Below are 15,772 nucleotides of genomic sequence, written 5' to 3' on the forward strand. Positions count from 1 at the left end.
GCGGGGGGCGACCGGCCGGGAAGTTGGGGGCCCCCACCGGCCCCATCCACCCTCTCCCCTCCCCTCCCCTCCCCACCCCGCCTGGCCGCGCCCGCTGCCCGCGCCGCGCAGGGCGGTCGGTGGGTGGGTGGGTTCGGCCGGCGCGCAGGCGGCGGGGGGCGGGCGGGGGGCGGCGCTGACGGGCCCCGGGCTGGGCTCGGCGCGGCGCGGCTCGGCTCGGCTCGGAGGAGCGGAGCGGCCGCGATGGGCGCCTCGGCGGCGGCGGCGTCGGCGTCGTCGTCGTCGGAGCAGCGGCGTCGGCGGCGCAGGCGGCGGGGGGAGCTGCTGCGGGGGCAGCTGGGCGCCCTGGCCGCCCTGGCCCTGCTGCTGGCCGGCCGCGGCGGTGAGTCTGCGCCGGGGGCCGCTCCGAGGGGCGGCGGGCAGGGCAGGGCGGGGGGCCGCGGCGGCGGCGGCGGGCGGGGCCACCTGCGCGGAGCCGGGGGCGACGGGGAAAGGGGGTGGCGAAGCCCACCGGGGGCTGGGGCGAGCCGGGGGGCTCCCCTCCCTGCTGCGGGGGTCCGCGTCGGGGCGGTGTGGGCTGGGGGGGGGGGGGGGGGCTGCGAGAGGAGAGGAGAAACTTTGCGGGAGCGGAGCGGGTCCCTGCGGGCTGCTCCCCCCAACCCCGGGGTCCCCGCGGCGGGGCCGGGGCGCGCTGGGCTCCCCGCGGGTACCCACCCGCGGCCGTGGGCTCCCGGTAACCTGCGGGAAGGGGGCGGCCGCCCTGGCGGCGCGGGAGGGCTTCGGGGCAGTTTGAATGGGCTTCCCCGTGTGGCATTTTGAGAGGAAAAGGGTTTTCGGAAGGGTGACGCTGGGTCTCGGGTGCTGGGTGGCCGGCTGCTGCTTCGTTTCGCAGCCAGCTGTAGGAAGAGGGTGATAGGAAGCAATTTATATTTTGCATTGCAAATATGTGAGTGTAAGCAGAATTTACGCAAGGCTTATTTTCCTTTAAGTGAAGGAGAGCGTACCCCTCCGTGACTTGAATTTGCTTTTTAAATAAACAGACGTGTCTTAAGGGTTTCGCGGTGTCCAGCATGGTGTAAGGAATGCTCTGATGTTTAGGAAAGAGCACAAACACCAGCTAAGACTTGAACACAGTTTTTCTTATGGAGTGTTAACAGTGCTTGGATGCGTTTTTAAGATTTGGGACTTTAATGCCCTTACATTAATCACATTTTCTTTCTTTTTTTTTTTTTTTTTTTTTTTTTTAATACATGTATTCTAAAAGTTATGCTTGTTTTTCATGAACGTGGTGATTGCTTCTGAGAAGTAAGGCCAGGAAAGACAGACATGAGCATCGTTGTAAGTAAACAGGGGTGTATGCATGTACTTAAGGATGTTTAAGTCTGCCCACACAGGATACGTGAATGTGTGACACTAATACCAGTCCTTCTTTTACACAAACTCCAAAGGCTGCCGGCGAGACGGTGCTCCCGCTGGTGTACTCTGCCTCTCGTGCCAGTGGGGCCAGACCTGTGCTCTCTCCTTGCTTTCTGTCGGTGGGAAACCAAGCCATCTCCGTGCTGTTCTCCAGTGGAGCAGACCGGCTGCTTGCCTTGGCAACACAATAAATTGTAGATTACATGGCAAAGGCAAATTTCAGACCTATTCTAAACGGTGCACGGAGCGCACTCTTCTCTCTGACAGGTAACGTGGATTCCCATCCCGTGTTTGGCTTTCCTTCGACACGGTTTTTGTACTGATGTGGAAAGGAGCTCTGTCCGCTGAGTAAAGGCGGCACAAGCTGTAAAGGTCCTGCGGATAAATTTGTCTGTGCTTTGCTCGTATTGCCCAAAGTGTTGCCCAGCCGGCACTGCTAACTTTTGTCAGGGCTTTTGCCAATTTTGCTTCAGTTCAGGAGAGTGTCTCACGTTGTCTGTCATCAGAGTTAGCTTAAAATTAATCCGAGAGACGAGAAATAGTGTTTGGCGCAATAGACGTGGCACCCTGTGTGTCTGCTGCCGCGCAGAGCTGGGAGCGACAGTGAGAAGGATCGTTTCACAGGTGGAAATTTTCCACAGCGCCCACTGCCTCCGCTGCCTCTTCATGGGACCTAAGTGACTGGGCTCTCTTGGGAACCTCGCTTACAGCCAACAGCCTGACGCTGTCTGCATTTTTGTGTTGTGATTAGATGGGAGGTGGAAAGATGGGTTTCGATTCAGTGATTTTAAATCTTTTCCCCGTGTAAAAAATGTGTGGTTGAAGAACAAACGCAAACTTTTGACTCGACTGCAGTGCCTTTATATCGAATGGCCTCCCTGGTTGGGTGGCAGGAGGCGGCAGCCTTACCCTACGCTTGCAGAGCAGTTTTTACTAGCAAGGGAATGTGGTATTTGGAGTAAAGAATGGGGGGCTTTGCCGCAGCAGCGTGCGTGGCTGGTGCGCAGCTCTCACGTCCTTGATGCCAGTGAGACCGACGGTGGTATAAAGCTGGGCACAGGCTTCATTGGGGTGGAGACGCTGGAGCAATTGCTGCTCCTGTAGAGCCTTTGCATCGAGGTGCGATCTAGCCCAGAGACCCTAGGCTTGAATCACCTTTTTAGATAGTACGTTTTAGCTTTCAATGCTGCTGTTTTTCTTGGACAGTCCCCTTCCCCTCAGCCACTGTCTCTTCCAGGACCTGGATCCGGAGATGCATGGCTTTTTGAGTCATGGGTGACCTCTATTTGCAGAGGGGTGCGAGATGCCAAAGCCTCATTCAGAAGGTGTATGTACTTGCATCTACCTGCAAGAAATAGGCCGGAGCTCTCCCTGAAGAGGCAGGTAACCACAGTGTTTTAATTGATGAACCGTTTGTACTGGGCGACTACCTGGAGGATAGGGCACAAGATCTGGGTTTCTGTTCTGCTGTCTCCCACTGCTTTTCTGGGTGACTTAATCTCTCCATGTCTCATTTGACTGGATCTCTAAAATGAGGCCTCCTTTTCAAGTTTCTTTGAGATCTCCCGATGCTAAATGATGTGTAATAACAAAGTGTTATATAGCATTATACTGTTTATGTGGAGGTCATTCCAAAAATCTTTATATTCTACAAGGCTCAGGCTTTCAGAAATGGATACAGTGCAAATTGAGAAGAAATCCAAGCTCCCAAAGTTCATCCGGGCAGTGAATGTACAGCTGGGGTGCCTCTTTCTCTCTTCTAGTCCGTGGTTGTGCTCTGACATCGAGGAAGTCACGCTGGTAAATAAGAGGTGTAACTGAGATCAAACACAGCTCTGCAGACCAGCAATACAGCTGCCGACCGCTGGACTGCCGTATGCTTTTCAGTCTGCTGAAGGGGACTGCAGGTGAAGGAAAGTTATAGAAATATCTCGTTAACTTGAATAGTGTGAGTTGCTTCCAAAACTCTACCTGACTCTGCCATCCATGCAGAAAGAGCCGAAAAAGGCATGAAGTTTTCTTTTTTGTTTTTTTTTTTTTTTTATTGCCGCTGTCAGTCTGACTCGTAAATCCTCTGTTGTATACAGAGAGGGAGGGGTGGATGGGAGAGACTCCTTCATTATACGAGACCATCTTCCAAACTCTGATGATTCAGGTTTTTCAAGGGAGGCTTCTGAGTCAGGCCTTTTACCAGTTTGCTGTCGTGGACAGGAAAAAATAGCAGGGGCATCAGTCAGTGGGATTTTTCTTTTCTTCTTTCTGTGTGCTTGTGTTTTTGGCAGGATGGTAAGGAAAAGCTGTGTCTGATTCTGCAGCCCTTACTCATGGGGATGGGCACATCCAAGCGAATGGGGTTGCCTGCGTGATTCAAGCATGGAAGATTTGGGTTGCTTTTAAGTCTTGTTCTAACTTGACGGGAGTGAAGTATTCAGAATGGTGGAGCGAGGCCTGCCAGATGCACTTTGACTAACTCTGAGACTTACTCCAAATCCAAAGCTCGGGTTGTTTTGACAGGACTGGTAGGTGCCCCGTCCCCCTCGTGGGCTGCGAGGGGCTGGGAGCATCCATGTCACGGTAACAGACTTACAGAAAGCCTCTAAGCCATCCTGGGTAGCATGATGGGAGATGGGGAGTAAAGATCTCAGCGTGGCCGCCTTCCACCCCCACGTTAGTTGAAGGAGCTCGCAAGACTGGAATGACCCATGCAGGCTGTTTCCTCCTGACCGCTTTGTCACGGGCCCTGCCTCAAAGGGCTTTTCCTTACAGATCTCCTTACTGCCAAAACAGCATTGAAGAGCCTTGGTGTGACAGATCCTGGTCCTCTAGCTGGGAATTAAGCGAAAACTCCCTGATTTCGTTTGAGTGTTTTGGTTTGCGCAAACCAAGAAACCCAAACCGAACTTTAGAGGTCATGCAATGAAAGCACAAAAGCAGTTGTTTTCCTCACCTCTTCAGTGAAGCGTAATCCTAGCTTCAGTGAGAGTAATCCTAGCCCAGATGTAATGCTGTAATCGTTGGACCCCTGGATATGGGAATTTACCCTCATAAACTAGGGAGAGGCATCAGGCCAGAGCATGGTATGTGACCTCTTTGGCAGGGAGCTTGTTTGGCCTTGCAGGAAATGACTTGTTCATTTACTTAGTACTTGTTCAAGGTCCTGCACCAACAGCCGACAGAGATTGAGGTCTTCTATCGAGCAGCTCACAGCTCGGGGAGCGGCAGGGACGCGGCTGTGCTCGGAAGGGGCATGGGGGGACGTGCTTAAAGATGTGCTTCGCTTTCAGCGTTTGCTTGCGGTAGTGACACCTGGCTGCGAATCCGTGCTTGCTTCGGGGTCTCCCTGAAGGAACTGCCTTAAAAACATCCAAATCTCCGTACCTGCCAGTATTTGGAGTCCGCTTAATTAAAGCGTTCTGGAAGTGCCGGGATGTGTGTGCCAGGCTGGTCAGCTTGCCAAAGTCGGGTGCCTGAGGTAAACTCCATCACGCCACCTAAAATCGCAGGATCTCGGTCCTCGGGATGTGGGTGCAGGATGCTTGGGAGTTCGGCTTCAGCGGGGCATGCAGGCAAAACGCTGCTAGCCTCCCCGGCTGCTCATGAACAGGGCAAAGGCAAGGCTGTGAGACGGTGAACAGCAGGAAAACAACAGTCCGTATTTCTATAGTGCCTGTTAAGGGAAGGTAGGCTTGTGGCTCGACGTCTGCCTATGCTGCTCTAACTGTAAATGCTCCGTCCTCCCCTGTCTGCTGCTTGTGGCTGCTCCTTCCCCCTTTGCGTCCTTTCGCGCGGGGTCTGGCATTTTGGTGTCCCTTAGCTGAGTCTTTTCATCAAGCTGACCCAGCAGAAAACTAGCCCAGGATAAAGAAAGGAAGTTTTCTGCCAAATTAGCGCACTAAAACGACTCGGTGAGGGGTCTTAACAAGCCACGGCTGAACATAGAGCCCTTGGGTGGTGGCCGCGGTCAGAATGGCAGAGCTTATGGTAAGGTGGGCATGGTTTGTTGGTTTTGTCTAAGCCCTTTTTTAGTAGTTCCCTCCTGCTGTTAAACTTAAATGGTCCTTCATGTTGAGAAGGCTGGCTGGTGACGCTGTCCGTTTTTGGTCAAAGATCCTCAAAAGGAAAGGCTTGGTTGGGCCTGTCCTATACTCATACGGCAGGTACACATGTCTGTAGCCTCCTGGGAGTGGGACTATGGGAAAAAAAACGTCTGTCCTGGGATGGGAGAGGGTCATTGAGGAGATCAGCAGCCAGCCCTGTGACTGGAAAACTCCCCTCACCCCTGGAGCTGACCCTGCTTCTAAGTGTTAGTCTGCCCCAGGGCATTTTTCTCTGTTTTGTTTCTGTTCTTCTCTCTTTAAATTGATGGCAACTCCATGGTAGCTGGAAAAATAATCTTTTTTTTTTTTTTTTTTTTTTCCCCCCTTCTGTTTTCTGTGCCTTTGGAGCGGTTTAAGTTACCTTTTCTGGCTTTCCTGTCCACAAGGAAGCATAGAAAATTTAGTTTTCGTAGAGCCTTCCCTAAGACGAGACTTGAAGAAAAGAGCCAGGTCTCGTGAAACCTGTCACTGAAAACTTGGGAGTTTTGTTTTTTTTCAAATGAAAACCACATGGTGTTTGTGGAGCATAGAGCCCGAGGGATGCATCTTGTTCCCGCCATTGCTTAGAAGCCAGTGCAACTTCTTCAGGCAATTTCTACAAAAACGCAGGTTTCTTCTGCAGGCACAGCGATTGCCGTGCTGCCATGGGAGCCGCGTCTTGCTGCCGCGGGCTGTGCTTTCCCACCTCTTCTGGGGCACACTGCTTGCTTGTTACAGCCGGCAACGAGGCAGTTGAGTTGCAGTGGTGCATTTTTTTTGGGGGGGGGGGAAAAAGTGTGTTTGATTTTGATTTTTTTTTCCCAGCCTTGTCTTCCATGCCCTTCCCTAGACGAGTCTTTAAGCATGGGATTTAGAAAGCACTAGGGATTTTCAAAAAGCTTTGTTCTGCTCTAGGTTTTACCTTGAATATCGCCAAGAGCTGTTGGTAACCTCATCCTAATTTTTTTCCGCTGCTGTGGCTTTATGGGAAGAAGCAGTGGGCATGCCCTGGTGCGGGCAGGATGTTTGTAGTCCTGCTACTTTAATCATCACGTCCTGTAGACATGCGCTCCGAAGCCTAAGGTTACACAGTGAGTAAATCTTTGTGGCCCCGTCTACAGCGAAGCTGCATTGCTTACAGCATCAAAGGGAAATCCTGTGAAAATGAAAGCAGTAAATGTGTGTAATTTGCAGCTTGCGAACGGATTCTTGGCTTCCCCCTAAAGGGATGAAGGTGTTTTACCTCCGCCTCTGTGGAATCCTTGCCGGACTGTCAGACTCTCCTCCAGCTCCGAACAGCCTGTCCTTGCGTTATTTACTGCCAAGGGTGTCCTGACTCAGGATTTTGCAGTTAGCTACTTGAAACCCCTAAGGGGCAGTTCCATCTCCCTTTATCTTGTCTCCCAGCAGAGTTTACATTATCTTTTCTTGCATCGTCTTCCACGGAAGGTCAAGTCTCCCCAGCAGTCGGAAAAAGTGCCTGTTCAGGTGAGACTTTATTTCTGATTTTGTCAGCTTGGAAATTGAAGGCAATGGAGCTGCCTTGATATGGAGATTGCCATGGGATGAGCCCACTGCACCTGGGGATTTTGGAGGGTGTTGAGGCCTCCATCGCTTTGGCAATGGAGCCAACTACATCCAAGGAGTGTCTGTACGTCCGTAAGACGTTAAATATGTGGGGTTAATGTGTTTGTACAATAGCGCGGCTGGATTTCAGTTTAACACTCAGATTAAAAAAAAAAAAAGGTACAATCTGTAGATGCTAAGCTTTTCTTTAGGAGCAGGCTGAGAAGACTCTGGAAATGAGGGGATTTCTCAGTGTGATTGCTGGGAGGTAAGGAAGGAAAGGGAGCAGGACGGGATGTTGCATCCGGCAACAGGGGCTGATGAATAGAAGCCCACAGCAACTGGAGACAACCCCAGACTGGATTAAAAGCTGAAGCTTGATGTGGACTGAAGATGTTTAAGCTGAATTTTTCTGGTGGTATCCCTGATACTAGGAGCACTGCACAAGGGCTCCAGGGAGAAGTCCTCGATCTTTTTCTTCTGAAAAAAGGGAGGTGTTGAAGAGGAGTCCAGATGTGGTATCCAGGGAGAAGGCTGTATGGGACAGCACTTGCTGGGACCTTGTTTGCCTTTTATGGACTTTTTTGGCTAACAGGGACTGCTGAAGAGGTGGGATTGAATGTCATCTGCCTATAAGCCTTGCCTGCGGGAAGCAGATGGTCCCCAAGTCCTGCCTGGGACCTGGCAAGTGCCTGCAGGCCGAGAGGAGAGGGGAGTGGGCGCATGTCTCTTGTCGTACCTCCTGCCCCACGCCGTCCTCTCGCTTGGCTCCGCAGGCTGCCTTTGGCAGGCCGGCTTGTGGATTCCGTGTCGGTGGGTGTGAGCGCGCGTGTGGAGAAGGGGATATACCTTTCATCGAGGAAAAACGCTCTTATGCACAAGGGAGTGTCAAAACTGGTTTGGAGGCACAGATTTTGTTGTTTTGAGACATTCCTTTGCCGAGCCGTGAGCTGAGCAGCTGTGCTAAGTGGCCGAGATTCACGGTCTGGTCTGACCTTTCTATACCTCCAGTAGTGTGTGTGGTACTTTGGCCAACAGCCATGTTTGTGTGTCCATAGGCAGTTGGGCCATGATCCAGGGGGCGAGAGCTTTACTCGTGGTCCATGAAGTAATGCAGTTGACTTCAAGTGGGCTCGTGTGTGTACAAGGTTAAGCAGATCCTCCCTCACTCAAGCCGTTCCTCAATCCACTGCATTTTCGGAGGAAATGAGGCAAGTAAACGTGTCCTCAAATTACGAAGTAGGGAAACGGCGATATCAGAGGAGTTTTGTGGGGCTCTCCTGGCACAGGAATGGCAGAGCCCCAGACGGAGTGCAGGCCAGCAGGTGGGTTTGTGCATCAGTCCGTGGGGTACTGACATGTCCTTACGGATCAACGCCAGGAAGACTCTTGTGGCCCCATGACGGCTGAGGGACAAAAAGCACGCAGCCAAGGCGTTCTCTGTAAGCGCAGTAGATCTCATCTGTTGCGGCGGTGGAAGAGGAGAAAGACGTGCTTGGATGGTGCTGAGTGTGCTCTTCTACAGAAAACCATGGGATGCCAGGGCTCGTCCTCAGTGTTCGCTCCTGCAGCAGGCATCGCCTATCAAATGAGAGCTGCAAGCAAATTCTAATAGCTCAATTAGGAAAGAGCCTGCTAAAGTCCAGGAAAAAAATCTTTTTTGATATGCAAGCCAAAAACATGCTAACTGAACTACAAACAACTGAAGGGTCTGCTGTTAAAATAATTCTCATTCAGAGATAGACTTGGCTGGGTTTTTTTTCCCTAAGATGGCCAGAACATCCTGTAACATAAAGCAGGAGGAGAAACGAGCCTTACATGGACATTCCTTTCTCTTCTGAGAAGATCTGCCTTCTAATTCTCAGTGCACCTCCTTGTGCTAGTCAGTTTGTATTTTGTTGCCAGCTCACAGGGAGGACGGGAGAGAAACTTTTTAAAATGAACATTACGTGCACCGATACGATGCAACGGTTCACTTTAGGGGGAAAGAGGAACATAAACCATTTCAATTGACGTTACACAGAATGATGCGTACTAAAAGGCTCACAGCATTTGATTTCTGCTGTTAAAAATGAGTAGGTATGTATCGTGTGCAACTCCACAGTGTGGTGACGAGTAGAAGAGAGTTGTTAATCACTTTGCTTTCATCTTCAGTCAGTTCCATGCCGTACCGGAGCTGGTGAGGATTCCGGCCGTGATCCTGCTTGACATATACGTTCTGCTCCCTTCTCTGCAGAAGGATGCCGTGGTGCTGCTGCAGGGCAGCAGACGGATGAGGATGGACCGAGGATGCCGTAGAGCCCTGCGCACAGCAGCCTTACCAGACTGCACAGCGGGAGGAGATCTCGGTGACGGGGTGGCACGAAGTCCTCCCAGGGATGTAGGCTGCTGGACAGCTGGGTGGAGCGGTGGGTCCCTTGGTGTAACCAACATACGGTACCATGGTTAAGATCTTTTGACTGAGCACAGGTCGCCTCTCACGTCTGGGTGAGCAGAGACAGTCCTGCCACAATACCGAGTGTACTGCCTAGTGCTGGGGTTCTCAGAAGCCCCGTTGTGAGAACTGAGCTAAAAAGATCCTGGTCCCAAGGAGCTTCCAACCCAGGAGACTGGCTTATGTAGCTTGCTGTTGATAACGCTTGTTCAACAGGTTACATCCATTGTGCTCATGGCAAGGTATTGCCTGATGTGGACTCCTCCTCGGAAAGCAGTATCATTGGAGGACAGGGGGAGGAGAAGAGGTGATATTTAAAAAAAAAAAAAAAAAACAACCCCAAACCTTAAGTAAGTTTTACTGCAGACTACAAAGTAAAATAAATTATGAGTTTCGTGTTCTTTGGATTTGTTCTTGCACTAAATCAGAGGAGGCAACCAATGAAGCTTGTTCAGAAGTGGAGGTGTTTTCCAAGAACATAACTGAGTAATGGAGAAGCTTCTTGAGTCAAAAAGCAATCCAAAGAGAGATTGCAGGAGTGCTGTCTTGCTGTTGCTCGCTGCTGTGAGACAGCCAGTGGGGAAGGTCTACGGACCCACGAGAGCTCAGGAGCCATCGTCATATAGACTGTAGTTGGCGTTGCACCTCCCAGTGGGGTTTGGCCTGCAGGGACAGAGCTGATGCTGCATCTGGGGTGAAGGACATCTGTAAGAGGCCTTGAGAGGTACTTTCCTAAACATTCATCCTGGGAATGAGTGGCTGTGTGCCTGAGGTCTCCTGCTTCCAGGGCATCGGACCAAATTGTGGGCAGCGCATGATTGGGTGTGGTGGATCCGCTGAAGCAATGTGACCTCCTGGTTGCCCTTCCTGTCCCAGATCTCACGGGCGTCAGGTGTTTGGTCAGATAAAATAGATTTTTTTGTGGGTCACAACCCCCCAGGCTGGTTGGTGTCAGATGAGACCAAGGAGGAGCCGTGTGTGGCTATATGTCTGGCTCGACGGGCCTCGGCAGCCCGTGCCCTGTCCTGCTGTGCAAGCAGGGGACCCGGATTGTGCTGGGGAGGACGGCTGGAGATCCGGCTGGACTGCAGGCACAGATCAGGACCTGGTGTGGTGAGGGTGAGCAGGGACAGGGACAGCCCAGGAGTGGCGATGTAGGTCTGAGGGTCACGTTGGTGTGTGTTACCCATGGAGGTAAATCAACCTTGACGTGGGAAACTTTGCCCTGGTTCTGCTATGGAAGAAAGGTTTTCTCAGACAAGGTGATTCCTTGGTAGGGTTGGTCTTGATGAAGGAATTAGTTCTTTTTTGTCTTCATTTAGATCCTGTCTAGAGTTTTCCAGTCTTAGGAGCTTCCTGTGATGGAAAGCACAAGATCTGTTGACTCATAAGCCCCTCCTGAAATCCAGCCTTCCTGCAGGGGGAGGGTATCAGGTGTTCGGCTTCTCAGTGTGATGGAGAAGCACTGCGACATGCCACTGGTGATGAAAGCAAGTTGAGAGAGAAATCTGAGAAGATTTTAGAAAGATAATGAAACTTAAAAGGAGAAGAATGAAAAAAAGTATGGGTCACCACCCATTACTGTGTGCTAAAGTTAAAATCCCTAGGGATTTTGCATCAGCTAACGCATAACAGACTGTAAAATGAAACGACAGCATTGGTGGTTTTGTTTTTAAAGCCTTGCTCATAAGGCTATTTTCAAAAAAAAAAAAAAAACCAACAAAGGCTTTTTGTTTAATTTTAGTGAAAACCAGGTATTTTCCAAGGGAAGGACGAGTCACGTTGGTCCCACTACTTGTCACTTAGGTGCATGTTTCCGAAGCATCTGAGGGGCAGGGCTGTGTGCCGGTTGGCCGTGCTGTTTGGATAGGGAGGCCGAGGACTGGAGTCTCAAATTGTTTAAATTGACTTTGGTGGCACGGTGCCAGCTGACACCAGCTGAGAATCTGGACAGAACAACTTGTCCAAGGTCACCTCGCGGGCTAATAGCAGAGCGGTGAATTAAACCCGGGTCTGCAGAGTCTCACTTCAGGGTAAATAAAGAATGCATACCGCTTCTTGGAGGGTCCTGCCGTTCTTAAAGCCTTATAAAGAAAGGACAGCGTCAAACACTTGATTCTGGTATGATGTGGAGTGCTACCCTTTTGTGCCAGGATCTCTGGTTAAAAATAGAAACTTCTTTTTTTTTTTTTTTTTTCTATAGTACTATTTATTTCCTTAAAATACTTTGGGAAGTTACAGTTTGGGATTTTACTAGAAAGATGCCCTTCCTCTGTGTGAGCGAGGGACTGAGTTGAGCCGAGGCAGGCATGTTCCTCAGAGGAGGAAGGCTGAGGTGCTGCTGCGCTTCCCGTGACTAGTACCTGTTTGGGCTTGTGTCTGTCTTTATCAGCAGGTAGGGAAACATTCCCCAGGTGAAAAGAGTAAGAGCGTAGCGAGGAGTTTGGACAGGGATTACATTCGCATCATCTGCTTGTAGGGACAGGCTGCCTTTTCAGAGATCTGCAAAGGAGCCTCTACAAGCTTCAGTCAAGGCTTAGTACGGAAACTCTCCTTCGAAATCTTTCAGAAAGTTCATATGCTAATGTCACCCTGAGAGTACGTTTAGGAGCTGCTCTAAAATCCGTTGAAGCCACTGATGGTTTTCTATATTGATTTCAAGGGTGATAAAGGAGGGATTCTTCCTATTCTTCAAGTCCTCACCTGGTTTTGGAATGGGGTCTTCATTAAATTCTTTTCAAGGATGGGCATGACATGTTTCTTCTCTGCTTTCCGTGTTTCTGAATATTGAGTTGGCATCGTAGACCATTATCTTCCTTGTACTGTTTTCTCCATGGTGGGGAAAGGGAAAGATCAGAAAAGACGGGGCCGTTCTAGCTTTGGCCACCTGGAGTTATTCCTTAAGGTCTGTTTGGTCAGGCTTGCATCAGTGGTTTGCAGTGCACCTCTACACGAGCGCACCATTTCCCTCTCCCTCCCTTGCTTAGAGGCTCCCTGTGTGAAGCAGATGTTTACAGGTCCATGCTGGACTTGTACCACTCTGAGAGCCCTTAGAGCATCTGACGCGTGATGCCCGCTGTGCCCCTGAGGCAGAGCAGAGGGAACCTGTTCCCAGCTCGGACACCAAACCCCTGGGGGATTAGGAAAGTGCTTTACTGAGTTGTCGTGCCTTGGTTCAAGAGCTGACCCATGTGCTCAGCATCAGAGAACTTGTGCTCGCTCTGTTTGACCGGAAGACAGACTCCTCTCAAGTGTGAGATTTCCCAGGATGGATGCTAAACATAGGAATTAGTTCTGGTAAGCCAGTAAAGTTGCAGAAAATATGACAGGCTGAGAGAGTTGGGGTTGTTCAGCCTGGAGAAGGCTCCAGGGAGACTTCCAGTACTTAAAGGGGGGCTACAGAAAAGCTGGAGAGAGACTTTTCACACGAGCATGTAGTGATAGGACAAGGCGTAATGGCTTTAAACTGAAAGAGTGTAGGTTTAGATTAGATATGGGGAAGAAACTTTTCACTCTGAGGGTGGTGAGGCACTGGAAGAGGTTGCCCAGAGAAGCTGTGGCTGCCCCATCCCTGGAGGTGTTCAAGGCCAGGCTGGATGGGGCTTTGAGCAGCCTGGTCTAGTGGGAGGTGTCCCTGCCCAGGGCAGGGGGGCTGGAACTGGATGGTCTTTGAGGTCCCTTCCAACCCAGTCATTCTATGATTCTATGAGCATTAATGATGATTGTATTTTTTCCTGTACGTTACCAGGGCTCTTCAGAAAAGAGCTGAAACTAGTGTTTCCAGAGTCACAGAGTGTGTTTCCTACACGAGCTGAAATCTAGGGATTTACGAGGTGCTTCCTCGCTGCGTCTAGAGATTCTTTTCTTTTTTTCTCCCCCCTTCCCCCCCCCGCCCCGAACCTGGAAAAGTTTTTTCAGTAACCATCGTGTTGGTATGGATGTGGGAGAGAGAATAGGAGGACTGCATTAAAACGTAAGGTCTGCCAGCAGAGATGCACAGCCCGGAACAGCCCGGTTCTTGCTGGAGGGAGTCCCACAGCTAATTTCCTCATGTGGGACTGTGAAAAGTGACCCTAATGGTACAAAGCGGAATGAGACAAGCAGGACGCTAAGCACGTTCTCCCTGTTACACTGCGCACATCCTCCCCAGAGGCAGCAGGGAGCTGGCACCCAAGCACTAAGGAGAGTAAGGAGAGGTTGGACTTCACAGCCAAATCTGTCTGCAGGAGTGAAGGGCTAGCTCTCAGCTGGAGGAGGAAAGGACAAGGGACAACCTGAGATGGCTCAGTGGTGACACCTGTTGACTGGGAAAATGGCTCTGCCGGTGATCTGAGGTTAGGAGGGCTGTGGGAGGCAGGAAAACCCAAGGTATGTTGGTGTAGTAAGCCTTGGCTTGTATCATCAGTGTGAAAGAGAATAGAGGAGGCAGCATCTAGTGGTGCAGTTTTATTAGAAGAACCTGTCACGGGAGGGATGCTGCAGCAGGACGCATCTTACTTTTTACAGGCAGACGAAGCTGGCACTTTTACTGCGGCTGATTAAAATGTGCCTGTCTCCAGGTCTGTCATTACCGTGGCTGATGGGCTTTGTCCCTCACTTTTCTGATGACTAGAATTATTTCTAGGTATCTTTACTTCTAATAAATAGAAGAGAGAGATGTCCTGGGGCTTCTGTATGTATTTGTCTGTAATTAAGGTAGGATTAATTGCTTAAAATTGTTTTTAGGGGCCTGTTATGAGATCAGCAGATAGGAGCATGGGATAAAATACATAATGAATACATTATGTTATAAATAATGGACACAGCCAGTGCACAGGCATCCCTGAAAGGTAATAGCTCTTTCAATATTTAATTAAGTGGGTACCGTAGGGAAAACACTCTATGTCACTAAGGTAATTTTCAACCTGGCTAAGCCACGCATAGATCGGTCTGAATGAGGGCAGAAACCTGCCTGCAGCTGGGACCCTTGGTAGGCACAGTTCATGGGAATCGTAGGGAAATGTTCGTCGGCTGGAGAACCGGCGAGAAGGGATAATGTTGAGGGTTGACGGAGGGGAGGTGCTGATGGGACCTGGAAATTTGTTGCAACTAGTGCTTTGCTGATTTTCTTATGGCAGACTTGCCGATCTGGCAGCATAGGAAGCCTTGTGCTTCTGTCCACTTTGTAGAAGAACCAGGCTTTCCAAGAGGACGCTTGATGCGTGTTCTCTCCATCTCTTGGAGCCTGTTTGCCTGCAGCTAGCTTGTGGCAGCTCCGGACCAGATCCACTTGCTGGCCAGTGGCGGAGAACAGGGTCGAGTGTAGGACCACGAGCACCTCCAAACATCTGAAACGCTCTGTGTGGGGTGCAAACCTTCACAGCCTTTCCTGAGCTCCTCATTGTGTTGGGTTTTGGGTTTTTTTGGGTTTTTTGTTTTTTTCCTGTGGCTCTTGCTATCCAGTGTTAATTTTAGCCCCGTGCACAGGGAACGAAAGAGATGCATTAGTGCAGGGAGTTCAGTTTTGTAGGGAAGAAGGCACAGTGTCAATTATGAGTCCCACAGCTGCCCTTCAGCATGTTCTTATCGGTGATAAAAGTTGAGTCTCATGGGTTTTCTGAACAGATACAAAAAAAAAAAACCCATTTAATTATGTTTTATCCCCTGTTCTTACACTGGCTGCACTGCAATTTTGCCTGTGCCAGTGTAGCAGGTGGTTAAATGAGATGCCTTAGCGCAAGGCCTGGGAGATTTGTGAGGGTTGCAGCAGTCCAGCCTGCCCTGGTCTTTCGGGGGCGGGGGGTTCCCTGCTTTGTATTCCCTTGTCTGGCTATCGGTGAGTTTTCCTGAATTTCACAGCACATAAAGAGAGCTTTCAGGGAGTGAATCCAGATTCGGTATAGTAGAGCAGAGTTAAATATCAGAGACGATGTATTCTCTGGGGCTGAGACTCTGTCTCCCTGTTGCAAAGTGCCTAGCGTGTTTCCAGCACTATGGAAGCAGTAAATAATAACGATTAAACAAATAACAGTTGCGGATTTATGTAGTGTTGTTGCAGAGAAACACAAGGGGAAAAGAGTTGTAAGGCAAAGGGAAGGGAGGAATAGTCTTTTAACTTGAAAAACATGTTTGGATTGAAATCGGACACAAAAGCTCCCTTTTCCCTCTTGCTTGTTTATTTTTTGCAAGGTCCATTTTTTCTTAATCTGTTGTGGAGAAAAGCATGGAAAAAAACCCCTCTTCTGCTCTTTTGTGATGGCTCCCCTATCATCGGAGCACTCTGGCGTTTAGATACCAGACT

The 15,772-nt window shown here is 50.2% G+C and overlaps 1 protein-coding gene across 1 annotated transcript in view; it reads left to right on the forward strand.

The window, feature by feature from the left end:
* The first annotated feature begins 262 nt into the window (after positions 1-262).
* The window catches only part of SLC24A3 (solute carrier family 24 member 3), a 181,372-nt gene continuing 165,862 nt past the window's right edge, over positions 263-15,772 (forward strand). The window contains exon 1 of the mRNA XM_054196185.1: positions 263-382. The gene's annotated coding sequence lies outside the window, so the exon portion shown is untranslated. The remainder of the gene's footprint in view (positions 383-15,772) is intronic.

The sequence above is a fragment of the Rissa tridactyla genome, chromosome 3, assembly GCF_028500815.1.
Source record: "Rissa tridactyla isolate bRisTri1 chromosome 3, bRisTri1.patW.cur.20221130, whole genome shotgun sequence".
NCBI lineage: Eukaryota > Metazoa > Chordata > Aves > Charadriiformes > Laridae > Rissa > Rissa tridactyla.